This window comes from Pleurodeles waltl, chromosome 1_2 (assembly GCF_031143425.1).
Source record: "Pleurodeles waltl isolate 20211129_DDA chromosome 1_2, aPleWal1.hap1.20221129, whole genome shotgun sequence".
Taxonomy (NCBI): domain Eukaryota; kingdom Metazoa; phylum Chordata; class Amphibia; order Caudata; family Salamandridae; genus Pleurodeles; species Pleurodeles waltl.
In genome coordinates this window covers 18,037,168-18,059,165 of record NC_090437.1, presented here as the reverse complement: position 1 = coordinate 18,059,165, position 21,998 = coordinate 18,037,168, and the positions used below count along the sequence as shown (strand labels likewise).

Genomic DNA, 21,998 nt, shown 5'->3' with positions numbered 1-21,998 from the left:
CCTCTTTTTTGCTCCTTCATCTTGTTTGTTCCAGTCTTACCTCTTGTTCCTGGCTTATCCTTGCCACTGTAACTTGCACTGGTTCTTGCACTGAATGCCTTAACTCTTCTCTAACTTAAGGTCCACTTCCCATTCTTTCTGATAATTTGAGGCTTTTGCAGTATGTTGCTTTTTTCAAATACTCTTACACATAAAATAATTTCTGGACTGTTAAAACCTACAAATTTGCATGTAAGTTTTTAGTGGTACTGGTGTTCCCTTTTTCTGATGGATACTTTTAACCGCAGGTTCCTCACCTTGTGAACATTTCCCTGGTGCCCAGACTGGATCTGTTAAATTCAAAGCAATACTACTGCAAAAATTCTGCATAATGGTATTATGTGATTCTGCGCCAACATAGTTCCTCTACAAAAGTGACAAACAGAGCTTGTATTTAAGAACCACGTCAGTTCTTTTCTTGCCACACCTTCAGACTCAGATCCAGAGATTCTCCTTTTGAATAGATTTGGAGAAATTCTACTAGTGTGCAAGGGGAAATGTCACCCCTTAAAATAACAATGCTTAACATGTGTTGGGACTGTCACCTACGGATGTCTGAGACAGACCGTGTTTGTGTTTCCAGGGGTTGGGGTCCCGACTACAGGGCCCTTGGCCATATTAAACCCAAGGCCATATGGGTTTGTGAGATCAAACACAAGGCTCCACACCTCATTCGGTCGAAGGTGAAAGTAAAAATTAATTGCTGCAGAAGATCGTCATCACTATCAAAGACTTTGAGTGAGTCAAAGAGAAAGCACAAGAAGTTGAAGCGGAAATCGGTCCCTTCCAACCACTTTCGAACTCCCGGGAGGGTGCGAGGGTGTTAACATGCCTTATAGTCTCACATCTGATCAACATAAGAGCTGATTCAGAGTTTGGCCCCTATTCATCTTGAATTTCCAGGTCTGCTGTCGACGTTGGAGCAAGTAGATGCCTTCAGGGTGGCCATGCTGTATATATATTTGGCTCTTTACCAGCTCCTTCTGTTGCGCCTTTGGGCCTCAAGGATCCACAGGGGCCCTTAAAGTGCACTTGATCCTGCAGGTCGGCATTCGGCAACAGGTGTGCTGCTTGGCCTCACATCTGATTCTGCACCAGCTCCATGCAGGCTTCATTTCTGGCACTATCCCCTTATGTAGTTCTTCTCGTATAGGTGCCAGATGAGTATGTACATCTCATGGTGCTATCAGACTCTCAGCTGAATCCACCTAGACAGAAGTCGCCCCTGGCACCTACCAGCTTGGAGCCATTCAGCAACCCTTCAGACTTTGATACCTTGCCCTTAACGCATGATAGGGCCCAAACCTTAAACAATCTTTTCGGCACAGACTTAGACACTGATAATTATGATGACCGGGACAACTGTTTTCCTCAATATGATGAGAAAACCTAGTATGAAAAGTTGCAGTGCTCTGGACTCTATGCGTTAGTCTGAACTTAAAATAACCAGCCAATGAATTTAAGGCTAATGTACTGACTGAAGTATTGCAACCTGTTCAGACTCCCACAAAACTATTGTTGCCATTTAATGAGGCTTTACAGGCACTGTTTTGGGCACTTGGTCTAAGCCTTGTTCAGATCTGCCTGTTAACAGGTATGTTGCGTGTCACCATTTACCAGGCGAATCCTGTTTTTCTTGCTCAACCCCAGACGGTATGTTGGTACAGGCGTCGACCAGCAAAGCTAATCCAGGTGCAATCCAGACTACTCTGCCTGATAGTGATGTGGGAGGCGGGCTCAGTTTATGGTGTACATGTATCGAGTGGCACCCTACACGGAGCCCAGGCAACCCGTGTTGATAGTGAATAGGTGTCCAGATAGCAAAATCCCTCTAGGGGTAGCTGAGGCAAGCAGCTGAAGCTTATCTAGGAGGAATGTAAGCACATGCAATACCACAGAAGCCCGACACTAACTCACAAGAAAGAACCACACAAGTGTTGCAAAAATAAAGGATACTTTTTTACAGCACTACTTCTAGACTAGCATTGGTATATCTCCCTTTGGACATATCTACATACAATAGATACACAAAATAACCAATAATAGGAAAGCCATTCTTTTTGGCCTGGTTACCCCCACTTTTTGCCTGTTGTCGGTGCGCTTAGACTGTTTTTACTGGGATCGTGCTAACCAGAAAACAGTGATTGTGCTTTCTCCTCTAAATCTGGTTCCCTTGGTACACTTTACACTCCACAATTGTCATACTGGTGTACCCCTGTAAGTCCCTAGTATATGGTACTTAGGTACCAAGGGTATTGATATACCAGGGGTCCCCAATGGGCTGCAGCATGCGGGAAAAGGTGCATGTACCCTTTCACTGCTGGTTAGTCACACCAGGTCACTGTAAGTGACCCCTATTGGAGGCTGTAGGAAAATGGTTCCTTGTTGCAGTTACCACCCCGCTTTTTGACTGATATTGATGCTGTCTTGACTGAGAAGTATGCTGGGACCCTGCTAACCAGTGTTCTTTCACTAAAAATGTACTATTGTTTCCACAATTGGCACACCCCTGGCACCCAGATAAGTCTCTTGTAAAACGTACCAGTGGTACCAAGGGCCCTGTGACCAGGGGAAGGTTCCTAAGGGCTGCAGCATGTGTTGTGCCACCGTAAGGGACCCCTCACCTAGCACATGCACACTGCCATTGCATATTGTGTGTTGTGGTGGGGAGAAAAAGGCAAAGTCGACATGGCATCCCCCTCAGGATGACATGCACACAAAATACTGCCCGTGGCATAGGTAAGTCACCCCTCTAGCAGGCCTTAAAGCCCTAAGGCAGGGTGCACTATACCACAGGTGAGTGCATAGCTGCATGAGCCATATGCCCATGCAATGTCGAAGTCCATGCTTAGACATTGTAAGTACAGTGTGGCCATATTAAGTATATGGTTTGGGAGTTTGTCAAAACGAACTCCACAGCTCCATAATGGCTACACTGAATACTGGGAAGTTTGGTATTAAACTTCTCAGTATAATAAACCCACACTGATGCCAGTGCTGTATTTATTACAAAATGCACACAGGGGCGTCTTAGAGATGCCCCCTGTATTTTACCCAATCCTTCAGTGCTGGACTGACTGGTCTGTGCCAGCCTGCCACTGAGGAACGAGTTTCTGACCTCCCGGGGTGAGAGCCTTTGTGCTCTCTGGGGCCAGAAACAAAGCCTGCACTGGGTGGAGGTGCTTCACACCTCCCCCCTACAGGCGCTGTAACACCTAGCAGTGAGCCTCAAAGGCTCAGGCTTTGTGTTACAATGCCCCAGGGCACTCCAGCTAGTGGAGATGTCCGCCCCCCAGAAACAGCCCCCACTTAATACCGTTTGCACCAGTCGAGGGACCCCAGTCCCTGCTCTGGCATGAAACTACACAAAGGAACGGTGAGTGATCCCTCCCCTGTCCATCACCACCCCAGGGGTGGTGCCCAGAGCTCCTCCAGGTGGCCACTTGAATCTTCTATCTTCAAACCAAACTGGGCAGAGGCCGCTGGGAGCACTTGAGTGTCAGGCAGGTGATGTCAGTGACCCCCTCTAGGTGGTCACCTTGCAAAGTGACCAAGCCCCTTTTGGGGCTATTTAGGGACTCCCTTGTGGGTGGATCACCAGATTGGACATTCAAGACCCCACCAGGTCTCCTCTACAACTACCTCTTCTGCTCCTGGCCAGCGAAACCGCTGCTTTGACCCCACAGGAACCGAACAAGATTGGAACACTGAGAGGACCTCACCCTGCAACTTTGTTTCCAAGGCTCCTGTAAGCTCTTTGCAACATTTCCATGGTGGTGCATCCTGTGGGGTTGGCAAGACTTCACCTGCACCAAAAAAGCAGAAAGGAATGTCTCTTGGAGTGGAGTCGTCTCACTCCCCTGCATCTGCAGGCACCTAATACAGCGAAGTGCAGCTGCTGAGATCTGCTGTCCTCTGGATCTGCTGAGATGCTCCAACACAGGTGGTGGTTCTGAGGGGTCCTCTGGGTTCTCTTTGCCTTCTATCCAACTTAAGAGACGGTGAGCCTTTGCCTCTTCCTCCAAGACTGAATCCCTGTGCACTGCAACTGTTGCAGCAACCAAGGCTTGTTGACTCCTCCTCTGAGGGATCTTCAGACTCCAAGTAGCCCTGGCCCCGAACATTCTACTTCTGCAAAGGCAGTCTCCTATTTGCTGCTCCAGCAATGTGGGACTTCTCTTCAGCTGAGTTGCCTTGGCATCACTGCGACTTACTGTGCCTGCTGCCAGTGGGTTGCCCATTAGGGCTCAGACTGCTTCTGCTGGATCTCCTGTCATCCTAGGGTCAGCCCAGACTCTCTTCCAAGGGTCGAGTCCCCAGGACCGTGCTGGTCCTCTCCAGTCCTGTAAATCTTTTGCAGCTCCAGCTTGTCTTTGATTGTTGGTGGTCCTCTTAACCACTGACCCATTTGCATTCCAGTGACCGTCGAGTACGGCTCCTCTACGACTTCAGGGACTCCTCTACAGCTCCTGTACTCTGCAGCTGGTCTTCACCCATCCTTCTGTCCCAGATCATCACCCAGAAGGGCGGGCATTGCCTCCTGCCTCACCTGGACACTCCTGCGTGGACTGGACTCTGTCCTTTTTTTATTCTAAACCGGTCCTATTCATCTGGAATCCACTGTTTGGTTCCACTGGTCTGATTCTGTTCTTGCATAATTCCAATTCCAAGTCCCCATGTTAGCCTATGGGTCAACCAGGTAACTTATATCTGCTCTTCTGGTCGCTGGGGGTCTTCTAGATACTCACCTCTTGGGGTGCCATTCTCTTCCAGTCCTTGGATAACTACTACATATCCCCTGGTGGGGTACCCATTTTCTCATTCCTCTATTTTAATATATGGTTTGGCCTCCCTATAGGGCCCTTGCTATTCTAATTTCTAATGTTTTTATGCTAGTTCCTAGTATTTACCAATGTATATTTTGTGTGTACTTAACTCCAGAGAGGGGGGATTGCTGATAATAATCTGATAGACTTGTAGCTGCAGATTCCTTACCTTTGAATTCCTAGGCGTCCGCTGCTAATCAAGAATGTTTTGCCTAGCAATACCCTGCGCATGCCATCAGGTGTCACCATTTGGATCAGTGTTTGTTGTTCGGCTCCGCGTAGTGTCAGTCATGGGAGCTATAAAGGCACCATCCCAGCGCACATACATCATTTCTTTTCCTTTTGTGCCAGTTAAGCGCAGGTCCTGGATCGAGCTACTTTCTGCCTTTTTTGGCAGGCCTTTTTCGACTTTTTTGTCAAATATTTTTTCATCCGGGCGAGATGTCATCGAGGAAGACTGGGTTCGAGCTGTGTGGTGCATGTGATTTGCCTTGTCGGTGACTGACCCCCACCAGGTATGTTTCTTATGCCTCAACAGAGACCACGGCTTGAAGTTGTGTTCCAACTGCCAGGCCATGGCCCAGAAAGCTTTGAGAGAGCAGTCTCTGAAGCTCATGGTGGCCTGGCAGTCGACGTCTGTCGAGGAGGTCGCGGGACTGCTCCAGGAGCCCAACGTCCTCTTCTTCGTACTCGAGGTCCTCGGAAGAGGCACAAGAAGAAGTCCAAGAGTACTTCGACTTTGCCACGCCTGTTGGCTGACGAGGTGACTCTGGAACGTCGACGTTCCACACACTGTTCCGCAGAGCCGATGCCAGGGCCGAATTCGGCCCCGCCATCGACCAGCTCCTACTGACCCTAGTTTACTCACCCAACACCCCACCCCGGAGAGCTTGGTGGTCCAGGCCTCCACCTCTCAGGGTGCCTTCCCTTCCACTCTCCTGAATAGGGAATCCAAGAGGCTGGATCAGCTTGGTAAGAAGATGTTTTCTTCCCCCAGCCTGCTGTTGAGGTCTGTAAACAAGTCATGCGTATTGGTCCGTTTTTCCCATACTTTATGGGATACAGTGGCACAGGTGCGGCCCCAGGTTCCAGAGGGCATGCAGGACACTCACTCAAGCCGTCAAAGATGGGAGAGACGCAGCCACTTTTGTGATTCGGTGTGGTTTGGACATGACTGACTTGCCTGGCAGGGTGATTTCCTCAACAGTGGCCCTTCAATGCTATGCCTGGCTTCGTACTTCTGGATTATCGAGGGATGTCCAGACAAACCTCATAGACATGCCCTTCGATGGCGCACACCTTTCTGGAGAAAAGGCAGACTCCGCGCTTGACCGGTTCAAGGACTTTCGGGCTATAACCAGATCCTTCGGCCTCTGTGCGCCAGCTCGTCAGCAGTCTGCTTTTTGCCCCTTCAGAGGCTTCGGAAGGGATGTGGTACCACGCCACCCTCAAATTAGCCACTGTCCTTGTTGGAAATGAGGTCTCTGGTTGGCAGTCTGTTTGCACCCTGTCCAAGTCGGGACCCTCACTCGAGTCAGGATAAGGGAGATACCCACTCAGATAACCCCTGCTCTCACCCCCTTGGTAGCTTGGCACGAGCAGTCAGTCTTATCTCAGAAGCAATGTGTAAATCATTTGCACATAACACACAGTAATAAGTGAAGACACTACAAACGGACACCACACCAGTTTTAGAAAAATAGCCAATATTTATTTATATAAAACAAGATCAAATACGATAAAAATCCAACATACAGTAATAAAAATATGAAATCTGCAAGATTTACTAAAAAATACAGTTCCTTGAAGTCGATAGCTCCACCTGGGGCTAACACAGTGTCGTGATCAACAAAACCAACAGGTTAAACCGGCTGCAGCGTTGTGGGCCAGCTACAGTGTCGGGAAGACCCGCAAACACTGACTTGGATTTGCAGGGCGTCGTGATCCTCGCGGTGAGCTCTGGAGAGCGGCGTCAGTGACGTCGCGGTGTCTGTTCCGGGGTCGGTGCAGGAGTCCTCGGGCCCTTGAAGTCACACGCGTTGCGGATCGAACTCCATGCTGATGAAGTCGGGTGCGCAGGTGTGGATGACGTCGGGTCTGCAGTACGAAGCGTGACGATGCAATGTGCTTTGCCCACAGGTCACAGTGCAGGCAGCGGCTCTGTGACAGCATCCAGCGGCATCCGTGAGACCAGGGCTGTGGTGTTAAGCAGGGCGGTGCAACGTGCGGTAGCGTTGTCGTCGTTGCTGAAGCACTGTTGTCGGTAGGCCCAAGCCAGCTAGGCGGGACGGGACGGTGCTTCGTGACCCTCACAAGCGGTGTCCACAGGCCACGGTGCAGGCAGGATGCCTGGTGACGACACAGGAGTTGATGGTGCTAGTCAATGAACCGGGGCTGCGGTGTGGGACGGGGGCGGTGCCTCGTGTACCTCACGAGCAGTGTCCACAGGTCACGGTGCGGGCAGCGGCGCCGGTGTCAGCAGGAGCGGTGTCGTCTGGGATGCCCAGGGTGTGCGGTGTGAGCAGGCGATGCCGGAGTACGGGGCCCACAGGTCGCAGTGCAAGCAGCGGCTTGGTGAAGTCGTCTGATGACTGTGTCGGGGAGACCAGAGTTGTGGGGCAGCGCAACGACGTTTGGCGTTGGCAGGTCACAGTGCAGGCCAGCGGCGTTGTTGGCGCGACTCTGTGGTTTGTCTTCTTGAACAGCACAAAACACACAGTTCCCAGTGCTACAGGTTGAGGAAACTGAAGTTTTTGGTGTCCCTGAGACTTCCAACCGGAGGCAAGCTCTCCTCCAAGCCTTTGGAAATTTTTCTCAAGCAGGGGACACAGCTTTGCACTCTTTTCAGGCAGAACCAGCAACTGCAGGCCAGTCCAGCAAAGCAACACAGCAAAGGGACAGTACTCCTCCTTCAGTTCTTTATCTCGTCGCATTGACAGAGGTTCCTCTTGGTTCCAGAAAGATTCTAAAAGTCTGGGGTTTTGGGTCGTCGTCTTATACCCAGTTCTGCCTTTGAAGTTGGCAAACTTCAAAGCAAAGTCTCAAGTGTTTGCAAGATCCTTCCTTGTCCAGGCCATGCCCCAGACACTCACCAGGGGGTCGGAGATGGCATTGTGTGAGGGCAGGCACAGTCCTTTCAGGTGTGAACAACCACTCCTCCCTCCTCTCTAGCTCAGATGGCTCATCAGGATATGAAGGCTACACCCGCCCCCTTTTGTGTCACTGTCTAGAGAGGTGCAAAACAGCCCAGCTGTCAAACTGACCCAGACAGACGATCCACAAATAGGCAGAGTCACAGAATGGTATAAGCAAGAAAATGCCTACTTTCTAAAAGTGGTATTTTCAAACAAACAATTTAAAAACCAACTTCACTAAAATATGTATTTTTAAATTGTGAGTTCAGAGACCCTAAACTCCACATGTTATCTATTCTCAAAGGGAATCTGCGCTTTAAGGATATTTAAAGGCAGCCCCCATGTTAACCTATGAGAGAGATAGGCTTTGCACAGTGAAAACCGAATTTGGCAGTATTTCACTGTTAGGACATGTAAAACACACTAGTACATGTCCTACCTTAAACATACCCTTCCCCAGGGGCTACCTAGGGCCTACCTTAGGGGTGCCTGACATATAGTAAAAGGGAGAGTTTAGGCTTGGGAAGTGAGTACACTTGTCAAGTTGAAGTGGCAGTTTAAAACTGCACACACAGACATTGCAGTGTCAGGTCTGACCCATGGTTACAGGGCTACTAATGTGAGTGGCACAACCAGTGCTGCAGGCCCAATAGTAACATTTGATTTACAGGCCCTGGGCACCTCTCGTGCACTTTACTAGGGACTTACCAGTAAATCAAATATGCCAACCATGGATAAACCAATCAACAGTACAATTTCTTTAGGGAGCACTTGCACTTTAGCACTGATTAGCAATAAACCAGCAAAAACAGACCTGAAAAAATAGGAGGAAGAAGGCAAAAAGTTTGGGGATAACCCTGCAAAATGGGCCATTTCCAACAGTCCTCCATTATCTCAGCATCCGGTGCGAAGATAAGGTCGTGGTACCATTATACCCAGAGGGTCTGGCTAGAGGTCGGCAACCACCCAGCCCTCCTCCTCCACAGCACCCAAGTCCTCCTAGTGTGATTCTGCAATACCACACATGTCCAGTTGAAGGGAGGCTTCATCTCTCTCACTGGCGGTCCATAACATCGGACAAATGGGTCTTGCAGATCATACAGAAGGGCTATTCCATCCCCTTCCAGAATTTCCCCACCCTCTATGCCTCCATCAAAAGAACAGTTGATGGAGGATCACTTAAATTTGCTCCGTGAAGAGGTTATGGCTCTTTGCCAAGGTAGCTATAGAAAGGGTCCTGATGTCAGAAATAGGCAGGGATTGTTATTCACACTACTTTCTGATTCCCAAAAAGAACAATGGTCTTTGCCCCATTCTGGATTTGTGGGACATCAATCTCTTCCTCAAAAAGGAGAAATTCAAAATGCTCACTCTCACTCAGGGCTTGTGTAGGAAAATGCCACTGTTGGCATGGTCACCCCCCACTTTTTGCATAGTGTTGATACCAGCTTTGATTGGAAGTGTGCTGGGACCCTGCTAGCCAGGCCCCAGCACCAGTGTCCTTTCCCTAAAACTGTACCTTTATTCCCACAATTGGCACATCCCTGGCACACGGTTAGGTCCCTCTTAAAAGGTACCCCTGGTACCAAGGGCCCTGTGGCCAGGGAAGGTCCCTAAGGGCTGCAGCATGTATTATGGCATCCTTAGGGACTCCTCACTCAGTACATGCACACTGCTTTGCAGCTTGTGTGTGCTAGTGGGGAGAAAAGACAGTCAACACGGCATTCCCCTCAGAGTGCCATGCCTACAAACCATGGCCTGTGGCATAAGCAAGTCACCCCTCTAGCAGGCCTTACAGCCCTAAGGCAGGGTGCACTATACCACAGGTGACAGCACAGCTGTATGAGCAGTATGCCCCTACAGTGTCTAAGTCAATTCTTAGATATTGGAAGTGCAGAGTAGCTATACTGAGTATATGGTCTGGGAGTCTGTCATTACGAACTCCACAGCACCGTAATGGCTACACTGAATACTGGTAAGTTTGGTATCACACTTCTCAGCACAATAAACCCACACTGATACCAGTATTGGATTTATTGAAAAATGTACACAGAGGGCATCTTAGACATGCCCCCCCCCCTGTATGTTAGCCCAACTGCTAGTGCAAGTCTGACCGTTCTGTGCCAGCCTGCCACTTCTGGATGAGTCTGTGACCACATGTGGTGGTGCACTCTGTGGTCAGTAACAAAGCCTTTCCTGGGTGCAGGTGCTTCACACCTCCCCCCTGCAGGAACTGTAACACCTGGCAGTGAGCCTCAAAGTTACAGTGCCCCAGGGCACTGCAGCTAGTGGAGATGCCCGCCACCCCCGGACGAAGTCCAGAGGGATAAAGAGAAAAATGAGGAGCCCCCCCACCCCCTTCTTCACCCAGGACCATCTCTAAGTGTCTGGAGCTGAAGTGACCCCCCCCCCGAGAAATTCTCCATCTTTCTTTGGAGGATTATGACCAATAGGGATAGGGATGTGCCCCCCTCCCCAGTGGGCACAAGGAGGGTGTAGCCACCCTCAGGGACAGTAGCCATTGGCTACTGCCACTGACCCTAACACACCCCTAAATTTAGTATTTAGGAGCAACCCCGATCCAGCTCTTCAGATTCCTGAGGACCTTACGAAAGAATGACTGCTGAGCTGAAAACCCCGCAGAGAAGAGAAAGAGACAACAACTGACTCTGCCCCAGCCCTACTGGGCCGTCCCCTGCTTCGAAAAGCTGCAAGAAAAGAAGCAATGCGTTCTGTAGGACCAACGACCCCTGAAAAGCCTCCAGGGGACTGCCTGCATCACTGAGGACCAAGAAACTCCAGTGGACAGCAGACCTGTCCAAAAAGAAGGCAAAGAAACCATCTTTAAAGGGACTCTCACCTCCCTCTAGAAGTGTGAGTCCAACTACTCTGCACCCGACGCCCCTGGCCCATGTCCAGAGAAACCAACTATCCAGAGAGGACCCCCAGGTGACTCAGATGACGTGTCCACCCTGGGCTGACATCTCTGCACCCCCAGGGCGACGTCTGCAGAGGGAATCCCGAGGACCACCCCCTGACCCCGACTGCCAGGGATGAAGATATCCAACGTCTGGAGAAACACTGGACCCGCAGCTCCCATGACCGTGAGAAACCGACCACCTGTGCAGCAACGACCAGCAGGCAGCCTTCACCCTAGCCCAGTCAGTGGCTTGACCGAGAGGCCCCCCTGTGCCCTGCCTGCAGCACGTAAGTGACCCCTGAGTCCATCCATAGAGTTCTATTGAGAACCTGACGCCCTGTTGCACACTGCCCCTGCCGTCCCCGTGCCGCTGAGGGTGTGGTTTTTGTGCCTACTTGGGGCCCCTCCAGTACTCCTCCAAACCCCCCCTGGGCTGCCCTCTAACACCGCGGGTACCTAACTGCAAGCAGATTGGAACCGGAATACCTCCTGTCTCCATAGGCGCCCACATTCTTTTGGCTCCTGTTTGACCTCCGCACCTGACCGGCCCTGTGTTGCTGGGTGCTTGGGATTACCTTGAACCCCCAACAGTGGGCTACCTATACCCCGGAGACTGAACCCTTGAGTGTGGTACTTACCTCTGAAACTGTACTTTACTTATCTCCCCCAGGAACTGTTGAAAATTGCACTGTCTACTTTTAAAATAGCTTTTTGCCATTTTAAAGAAAACGGTGTACAATATTGATTCTATTCAAAGGCATAACTATTACTATGCAAAGTACCTTTCATTTAATGTACTTACCTGTTAAATGAATCTTGTGGTTCTAGAAATAAATTAACAAAATAATATTTTTCTATATAAAAACCTATTGGTCTGGAGTTAAGTCATTGAGTGTGTTTCCATTTGTTGCTTGTGTGTGTACAACAAATGCGTAACACTACCCTCTGATAAGCCTAACTGCTCGACCACACTACCACAAATAGAGCATTAGTATTATCTATTATTGCCTCTGTCAAGCCTCTTGGGTAACCCCTGGTCTCTGTGCACACTATATCTCTTTTTGATACATCTTGTCTGCCCTAGAGCAAGGAGACTGGATGGTAGCGTTAGACTTGTAGGATGCGTATTTATATGTTCGATGGCATGTGTAGCTGCAGATACACATGCTGTGCATTATCCTGCCATCTAGTGTTGGGCTCGGAGTGTTACAAGTTGTTTTTCTTCGAAGAAGTCTTTTTGAGTCACGAGATCGAGGGACTCCTCCCCTTTCGGCTCCATTGCGCATGGGCGTCGACTCCATCGAAGATTGGTTTTTTCCGCCATCGGGTTCGGACGTGTTCCTCATCGCTCCGTGTTTCGGTTCGGAAAAGTTAGTTAACTATCGGAAAATTCGACGGTATTGTTTGCGCTCGGTATCGGGTTAGTAATAGCACATCGACACCGAAAAAAAGAAGCGCTCCGGTAGCCCTTCGGGCTTCCATTCCCCGGCGGGGCCTGGTCGGCCCGACCGCGTGCGTCTTCAAGGCTCATGGAAGGGGCCCCATTCCGCTTCTGCCCCAAATGCCATGCTGTAGGAAGTTGGCTCTGTATGTGCTATTTCAAAGTAAGGAATGTAAATGTAATGTAATGTAATGTAATGTAATGTAATGTAATGTAAATTAGCACTTGTATAGCGCACTACTCACCCGTTAGGGTCTCAAGGCGCTGTACTCATACCGCTATGGAACCCCTCCTGGCTTTTCCCTGTGAGGAGCCCACTCCTGAGCACCCCCAGGGTGAAGCCAGGCATCCAAGCGCTGTTGGGGCCGTTGTGGAGATTAAGCAAGCTATTGCCCAGAGTTGCAGAGTGGGACCCATGAATTAGATTAGGCACCGAGGCGAGAATTATCTGGTCAAGGGGAATTGAGCCCAAGACCTGCCGAAGCGGGACTTGAACCCTGGTCTTGAGCCAGATCTCTGCTTCAGGGTCTGCCGCTCTAACCATTGAGCCACACTTCTCCACTTATAGCATGCACAGAGTCCAAGGGTTCCCCTTAGAGGTAAAATAGTGGTAAAAATAGATAATACTAATGCTCTATTTTGTGGTAGTGTGGTCGAGCAGTAGGCTTATCCAAGGAGTAGTGTTAAGCATTTGTTGTACATACACATAGACAATAAATGAGGTACACACACTCAGAGGCAAATCCAGCCAATAGGTTTTTATATAGAAAAATATCTTTTCTTAGTTTATTTTAAGAACCACAGGTTCAAATTCTACATGTAATATCTCATTCGAAAGGTATTGCAGGTAAGTACTTTAGGAACTTCAAATCATCAAAATTGCATGTATACTTTTCAAGTTATTCACAAATAGCTGTTTTAAAAGTGGACACTTAGTGCAATTTTCACAGTTCCTAGGGGAGGTAAGTATTTGTTAGGTTAACCAGGTAAGTAAGACACTTACAGGGCTTAGTTCTTGGTCCAAGGTAGCCCACCGTTGGGGGTTCAGAGCAACCCCAAAGTCACCACCCCAGCAGCTCAGGGCCGGTCAGGTGCAGAGTTCAAAGTGGTGCCCAAAACGCATAGGCTAGAATGGAGAGAAGGGGGTGCCCCGGTTCCGGTCTGCTTGCAGGTAAGTACCCGCGTCTTCGGAGGGCAGACCAGGGGGGTTTTGTAGGGCACCGGGGGGGACACAAGTCCACACAGAAATTTCACCCTCAGCGGCGCGGGGGCGGCCGGGTGCAGTGTAGAAACAAGCGTCGGGTTCGCAATGTTAGTCTATGAGAGATCTCGGGATCTCTTCAGCGCTGCAGGCAGGCAAGGGGGGGATTCCTCGGGGAAACCTCCACTTGGGCAAGGGAGAGGGACTCCTGGGGGTCACTTCTCCAGTGAAAGTCCGGTCCTTCAGGTCCTGGGGGCTGCGGGTGCAGGGTCTCTCCCAGGCGTCGGGACTTTAGGTTCAAAGAGTCGCGGTCAGGGGAAGCCTCGGGATTCCCTCTGCAGGCGGCGCTGTGGGGGCTCAGGGGGGACAGGTTTTGGTACTCACAGTATCAGAGTAGTCCTGGGGTCCCTCCTGAGGTGTTGGATCGCCACCAGCCGAGTCGGGGTCGCCGGGTGCAGTGTTGCAAGTCTCACGCTTCTTGCGGGGAGCTTGCAGGGTTCTTTAAAGCTGCTGGAAACAAAGTTGCAGCTTTTCTTGGAGCAGGTCCGCTGTCCTCTGGAGTTTCTTGTCTTTTCGAAGTAGGGGCAGTCCTCAGAGGATGTCGAGGTCGCTGGTCCCTTCGGAAGGCGTCGCTGGAGCAGGATCTTTGGAAGGCAGGAGACAGGCCGGTGAGTTTCTGGAGCCAAGGCAGTTGTCGTCTTCTGGTCTTCCGCTGCAGGGGTTTTCAGCTGGGCAGTCCTTCTTCTTGTAGTTGCAGGAATCTAATTTTCTAGGGTTCAGGGTAGCCCTTAAATACTAAATTTAAGGGCGTGTTTAGGTCTGGGGGGTTAGTAGCCAATGGCTACTAGCCCTGAGCGTGGGTACACCCTCTTTGTGCCTCCTCCCAAGGGGAGGGGGTCACAATCCTAACCCTATTGGGGGAATCCTCCATCTGCAAGATGGAGGATTTCTAAAAGTCAGAGTCACCTCAGCTCAGGACACCTTAGGGGCTGTCCTGACTGGCCAGTGACTCCTCCTTGTTTTTCTCATTATTTTCTCCGGCCTTGCCGCCAAAAGTGGGGCCTGGCCGGAGGGGGCGGGCAACTCCACTAGCTGGAGTGTCCTGCTGGGTTGGCACAAAGGAGGTGAGCCTTTGAGGCTCACCGCCAGGTGTGACAATTCCTGCCTGGGAGAGGTGTTAGCATCTCCACCCAGTGCAGGCTTTGTTACTGGCCTCAGAGTGACAAAGGCACTCTCCCCATGGGGCCAGCAACATGTCTCGGTTTGTGGCAGGCTGCTAAAACTAGTCAGCCTACACAGATAGTCGGTTAAGTTTCAGGGGGCACCTCTAAGGTGCCCTCTGTGGTGTATTTTACAATAAAATGTACACTGGCATCAGTGTGCATTTATTGTGCTGAGAAGTTTGATACCAAACTTCCCAGTTTTCAGTGTAGCCATTATGGTGCTGTGGAGTTCGTGTTTGACAGACTCCCAGACCATATACTCTTATGGCTACCCTGCACTTACAATGTCTAAGGTTTTGTTTAGACACTGTAGGGGTACCATGCTCATGCACTGGTACCCTCACCTATGGTATAGTGCACCCTGCCTTAGGGCTGTAGGGCCTGCTAGAGGGGTGTCTTACCTATACTGCATAGGCAGTGAGAGGCTGGCATGGCACCCTGAGGGGAGTGCCATGTCGACTTACTCGTTTTGTCCTCACTAGCACACACAAGCTGGCAAGCAGTGTGTCTGTGCTGAGTGAGAGGTCTCCAGGGTGGCATAAGACATGCTGCAGCCCCTAGAGACCTTCCTTGGCATCAGGGCCCTTGGTACTAGAAGTACCAGTTACAAGGGACTTATCTGGATGCCAGGGTCTGCCAATTGTGGATACAAAAGTACAGGTTAGGGAAAGAACACTGGTGCTGGGGCCTGGTTAGCAGGCCTCAGCACACTTTCAATTGTAAACATAGCATCAGCAAAGGCAAAAAGTCAGGGGGCAACCATGCCAAGGAGGCATTTCCTTACACAACCCCCCCCCCCAAACGAAAGAGGATGAGACTAACCTTTCCCAAGAGAGTCTTCATTTTCTAAGTGGAAGAACCTGGAAAGGCCATCTGCATTGGCATGGGCAGTCCCAGGTCTGTGTTCCACTATAAAGTCCATTCCCTGTAGGGAGATGGACCACCTCAACAGTTTAGGATTTTCACCTTTCATTTGCATCAGCCATTTGAGAGGTCTGTGGTCAGTTTGAACTAGGAAGTGAGTCCCAAAGAGGTATGGTCTCAGCTTTTTCAGGGACCAAACCACAGCAAAGGCCTCCCTCTCAATGGCACTCCAACGCTGCTCCCTGGGGAGTAACCTCCTGCTAATGAAAGCAACAGGCTGGTCAAGGCCATCATCATTGGTTTGGGACAAAACTGCCCCTATCCCATGTTCAGAGGCATCAGTCTGCACAATGAACTGCTTAGAATAATCTGGAGCTTTTAGAACTGGTGCTGAGCACATTGCTTGTTTCAGGGTGTCAAAGGCCTGTTGGCATTCCACAGTCCAGTTCACTTTCTTGGGCATTTTCTTGGAGGTGAGTTCAGTGAGGGCTGTCACAATGGATCCATATCCCTTCACAAACCTCCTGTAATACCCAGTCAAGCCAAGGAATGCCCTGACTTGAGTCTGGGTTTTTGGAGCTACCCAGTCCAGAATGGTCTGGATCTTGGGTTGGAGTGGCTGAACTTGGCCTCCACCTACAAGGTGGCCCAAGTAAACCACAGTTCCCTGCCCTATCTGGCATTTGGATGCCTTGATAGAGAGGCCTGCAGATTGCAGAGCCTTCAAAACCTTCTTCAGGTGGACCAGGTGATCCTGCCAGGTGGAGCTAAAGACAGCAATATCATCAAGATAAGCTGTGCTAAAGGACTCCAAGCCAGCAAGGACTTGATTCACCAACCTTTGGAAGGTGGCAGGGGCATTCTTTAAACCAAAGGGCATAACAGTAAACTGATAATGCCCATCAGGTGTGGAGAATGCTGTTTTCTCTTTTGCTCCAGGTGCCATTTTTATTTGCCAGTACCCTGCTGTCAAGTCAAAGGTACTTAAGAATTTGGCAGCACCTAATTTATCTATGAGCTCATCAGCTCTTGGAATTGGATGAGCATCTGTCTTGGTGACAGAATTGAGCCCTCTGTAGTCCACACAAAACCTCATCTCTTTCTTTCCATCTTTGGTGTGAGGTTTGGGGACTAAGACCACTGGGCTAGCCCAGGGGCTGTCAGAGCGTTCAATGACTCCCAATTCCAGCATCTTGTGGACTTCCACCTTGATGCTTTCTTTAACATGGTCAGACTGTCTAAAGATTTTGTTTTTGACAGGCATGCTGTCTCCTGTGTCCACATCCTGGGTACACAGGTGTGTCTGACCAGGGGTTAAGGAGAAGAGTTCAGGAAACTGTTGTAGGACTCTCCTACAATCAGCCTGCTGTTGGCCAGAGAGGGTGTCTGAGTAGATCACTCCATCTACTGTGCCATCTTTTGGGTCTGATGACAGAAGATCAGGGAGAGGTTCACTCTCTGCCTCCTGATCCTCATCTGTTACCATCAACAGATTCACATCAGCCCTGTCATGGAAGAGCTTAAGGCGGTTCACATGGATCACCCTCTTGGGGCTCCTGCTTGTGCCCAGGTCCACCAGGTAGGTGACCTGACTCTTCCTTTCTAGTACTGGGTAAGGGCCACTCCATTTGTCCTGGAGTGCCCTGGGAGCCACAGGCTCCAGAACCCAGACTTTCTGCCCTGGTTGGAACTCAACCAGTGCAGCCTTTTGGTCATACCAAAACTTCTGGAGCTGTTGGCTGGCCTCAAGGTTTTTGGTTGCCATTTCCATGTACTCTGCCATTCTAGAGCGAAGGCCAAGTACATAGTCCACTATGTCCTGTTTAGGCTCATGGAGAGGTCTCTCCCAGCCTTCTTTAACAAGGGCAAGTGGTCCCCTTACAGGATGACCAAACAGAAGTTCAAAGGGTGAGAATCCTACTCCCTTCTGTGGCACCTCTCTGTAAGCGAAAAGCAGACATGGCAAGAGGACATCCCATCTCCTTTTGAGCTTTTCTGGGAGCCCCATGATCATGCCTTTTAATGTCTTGTTGAATCTCTCAACCAAGCCATTAGTTTGTGGATGGTATGGTGTAGTGAATTTATAAGTCACTCCACACTCATTCCACATGTGCTTTAGGTATGCTGACATGAAGTTGGTACCTCTGTCAGACACCACCTCCTTAGGGAAACCCACTCTGGTAAAGATACCAATGAGGGCCTTGGCTACTGCATGGGCAGTAGTCGACCTAAGGGGAATAGCTTCAGGATACCTGGTAGCATGATCCACTACTACCAGGATATACATATTTCCTGAGGCTGTGGGAGGTTCTAGTGGACCAACTATGTCCACACCCACTCTTTCAAAGGGAACCCCCACCACTGGAAGTGGAATGAGGGGGGCCTTTGGATGCCCACCTGTCTTACCACTGGCTTGACAGGTGGGGCAGGAGAGGCAAAACTCCTTAACCATGTTGGACATATTGGGCCAGTAGAAGTGGTTGACTAACCTCTCCCACGTCTTGGTTTGTCCCAAATGTCCAGCAAGGAGAATGTCATGGGCCAATGTTAGGATGAACTTCCTGAACAGCTGAGGCACTACCACTCTCCTAGTGGCACCAGGTTTGGGGTCTCTGGCCTCAGTGTACAGGAGTCCATCTTCCCAATAGACCCTATGCGTTCCATTTTTCTTGCCTTTGGACTCTTCAGCAGCTTGCTGCCTAAGGCCTTCAAGAGAGGGACAGGTTTCTTGTCCCTTACACAGCTCCTCCCTTGAGGGTCCCCCTGGGCCTAAGAGCTCAACCTGGTAAGGTTCAAGCTCCAAAGGCTCAGTTCCCTCAGAGGGCAGAACTTCTTCCTGAGAAGAGAGGTTCCCTTTCTTTTGCTGTGTTGCAGTTGGTTTCCCAACTGACTTTCCTGTTCTCTTGGTAGGCTGGGCCATTTTTCCAGACTCCAGCTCTACTTTTTCACCCTGTGCCTTGCACTGTGCTCTTGTTTTCACACACACCAGTTCAGGGATACCCAGCATTGCTGCATGGGTTTTTAGTTCTACCTCAGCCCATGCTGAGGACTCCAGGTCATTTCCAAGCAGACAGTCCACTGGGATATTTGAGGAGACCACCACCTGTTTCAGGCCATTGACCCCTCCCCATTCTAAAGTAACCATTGCCATGGGATGTACTTTTCTCTGATTGTCAGCGTTGGTGACTGTGTAAGTTTTTCCAGTCAGGTATTGGCCAGGGGAAACCAGTTTCTCTGTCACCATGGTGACACTGGCACCTGTATCCCTCAGGCCCTCTATTCTAGTCCCATTAATTAAGAGTTGCTGTCTGTATTTTTGCATGTTAGGTGGCCAGACAGCTAGTGTGGCTAAATCCACCCCACCCTCAAACTAGAGTAGCTTCAGTGTGGACCCTGATTTGCTCTGGGCACACTGTTGATCCCACTTGGAGACTAGCCATACCAGTGTTACCTGGATGGGAGTTTGGAGTGGAATCTTTCTTGGGACAGGCCTTGTCTCCAGTTTGGTGTCCATGCTGTTTACAGCTATGACACCAGGCCTTTTTGGGATCAAAGTTTTTACCCTTGTACCCATTGTTTTGTGAAGAGGCTCTGGGCCCACCCTCCTGTGCAGGTTTTTGGGGGCCTGTAGAAGACTCTACTATTTTTAGTTTTGGTTGTCTCATCACTCTTCCCCTGGGGAGTCTTTGTGACCCCTTTCTTTTGGTCACCCCCTGTTGAAGTCTTGGACACCCTTGTCTTGACCCAATGGTCCGCCTTCTTTCCCAATTCTTGGGGAGAAATTGGTCCTAGGTCTACCAGATGCTGATGCAGTTTATCATTGAAACAATTACTTAACAGGTGTTCTTTCACAAATAAATTGTACAGCCCATCATAATTACTTACACCACTGCCTTGAATCCAACCATCTAGTGTTTTCACTGAGTAGTCAACAAAGTCAACCCAGGTCTGGCTCGAGGATTTGAGAGCCCCCCTGAACCTAATCCTGTACTCCTCAGTGGAGAATCCAAAGCCCTCAATCAGGGTACCCTTCATGAGGTCATAAGATTCTGCATCTGGTCCAGAGAGTGTGAGGAGTCTATCCCTACACTTTCCTGTGAACATTTCCCAAAGGAGAGCACCCCAGTGAGATCTGTTCACTTTTCTGGTTACACAAGCCCTCTCAAAAGCTGTGAACCATTTGGTGATGTCATCACCATCTTCATATTTAGTTACAATCCCTTTAGGGATTTTCAACATGTCAGGAGAATCTCTGACCCTATTTATGTTGCTGCCACCATTGATGGGTCCTAGGCCCATCTCTTGTCTTTCCCTCTCTATGGCTAGGATCTGTCTTTCCAAAGCCAACCTTTTGGCCATCCTGGCTAACTGGATGTCCTCTTCACTGGGGCTATCCTCAGTGATTTCAGAGGTGTTGGTCTCTCCTGTGAGGGAACCAGCATCTCTGACTATTATTTTTGGAGTCAGGGTTTGAGGGACCCTGTTCTCCTTAGAATAGGACTGGTAGGGGGGAATTGTCCTCCAAGTCACTATCCTCTTCCTCTGAGTTGCCACCCTCAGAGGGGTTGGCCTTTTCAAACTCTGCCAAAAGCTCCTGGAGCTGTATTTTGGTAGGTTTGGGGCCCATTGTTATTTTCTTTATTTTACAGAGTGACCTTAGCTCCCTCATCTTAAGATGGAGGTAAGGTGTGGTGTCGAGTTCCACCACAGTCACATCTGTGCTAGACATTTTGCTTCTAAAAGTTGGAATACTTTTTAAGAATCTACAACTGGTTCTAGAATCTAATTCAAACTTTTACAAACTTTTAAACTCTAAAAGAAATGCTAAACAGGGACTTAACACACAAGGCCCTAGCAGGACTTTTAAGAATTTAGAAAACTTTTCAAATTGCAAAAATCAATTTCTAATGACAATTTTGGAATTTGTCGTGTGATCAGGTATTGGCTGAGTAGTCCAGCAAATGCAAAGTCTTGTACCCCACCGCTGATCCACCAATGTAGGAAGTTGGCTCTGTATGTGCTATTTCAAAGTAAGGAATAGCATGCACAGAGTCCAAGGGTTCCCCTTAGAGGTAAAATAGTGGTAAAAATAGATAATACTAATGCTCTATTTTGTGGTAGTGTGGTCGAGCAGTAGGCTTATCCAAGGAGTAGTGTTAAGCATTTGTTGTACATACACATAGACAATAAATGAGGTACACACACTCAGAGGCAAATCCAGCCAATAGGTTTTTATATAGAAAAATATCTTTTCTTAGTTTATTTTAAGAACCACAGGTTCAAATTCTACATGTAATATCTCATTCGAAAGGTATTGCAGGTAAGTACTTTAGGAACTTCAAATCATCAAAATTGCGTGTATACTTTTCAAGTTATTCACAAATAGCTGTTTTAAAAGTGGACACTTAGTGCAATTTTCACAGTTCCTAGGGGAGGTAAGTATTTGTTAGGTTAACCAGGTAAGTAAGACACTTACAGGGCTTAGTTCTTGGTCCAAGGTAGCCCACCGTTGGGGGTTCAGAGCAACCCCAAAGTCACCACCCCAGCAGCTCAGGGCCGGTCAGGTGCAGAGTTCAAAGTGGTGCCCAAAACGCATAGGCTAGAATGGAGAGAAGGGGGTGCCCCGGTTCCGGTCTGTTTGCAGGGAAGTACCCGCGTCTTCGGAGGGCAGACCAGGGGGGTTTTGTAGGGCACCGGGGGGGACACAAGTCCACACAGAAATTTCACCCTCAGCGGCGCGGGGGCGGCCGGGTGCAGTGTAGAAACAAGCGTCTGGTTCGCAATGTTAGTCTATGAGAGATCTCGGGATCTCTTCAGCGCTGCAGGCAGGCAAGGGGGGGATTCCTCGGGGAAACCTCCACTTGGGCAAGGGAGAGGGACTCCTGGGGGTCACTTCTCCAGTGAAAGTCCGGTCCTTCAGGTCCTGGGGGCTGCGGGTGCAGGGTCTCTCCCAGGCGTCGGAACTTTAGGTTCAAAGAGTCGCGGTCAGGGGAAGCCTCGGGATTCCCTCTGCAGGCGGCGCTGTGGGGGCTCAGGGGGGACAGGTTTTGGTACTCACAGTATCAGAGTAGTCCTGGGGTCCCTCCTGAGGTGTTGGATCGCCACCAGCCGAGTCGGGGTCACCGGGTGCAGTGTTGCAAGTCTCACGCTTCTTGCGGGGAGCTTGCAGGGTTCTTTAAAGCTGCTGGAAACAAAGTTGCAGCTTTTCTTGGAGCAGGTCCGCTGTCCTCGGGAGTTTCTTGTCTTTTCGAAGTAGGGGCAGTCCTCAGAGGATGTCGAGGTCGCTGGTCCCTTCGGAAGGCGTCGCTGGAGCAGGATCTTTGGAAGGCAGGAGACAGGCCGGTGAGTTT

At 49.8% G+C, this 21,998-nt stretch overlaps 1 protein-coding gene across 1 annotated transcript in view; it reads left to right on the top strand.

Moving 5' to 3' along the window:
- Positions 1-21,998, top strand: part of LOC138296500 (poly [ADP-ribose] polymerase tankyrase-1) — a 734,848-nt gene that overhangs the window by 438,707 nt on the left and 274,143 nt on the right. The gene's annotated exons all lie outside the window — the stretch shown is intronic.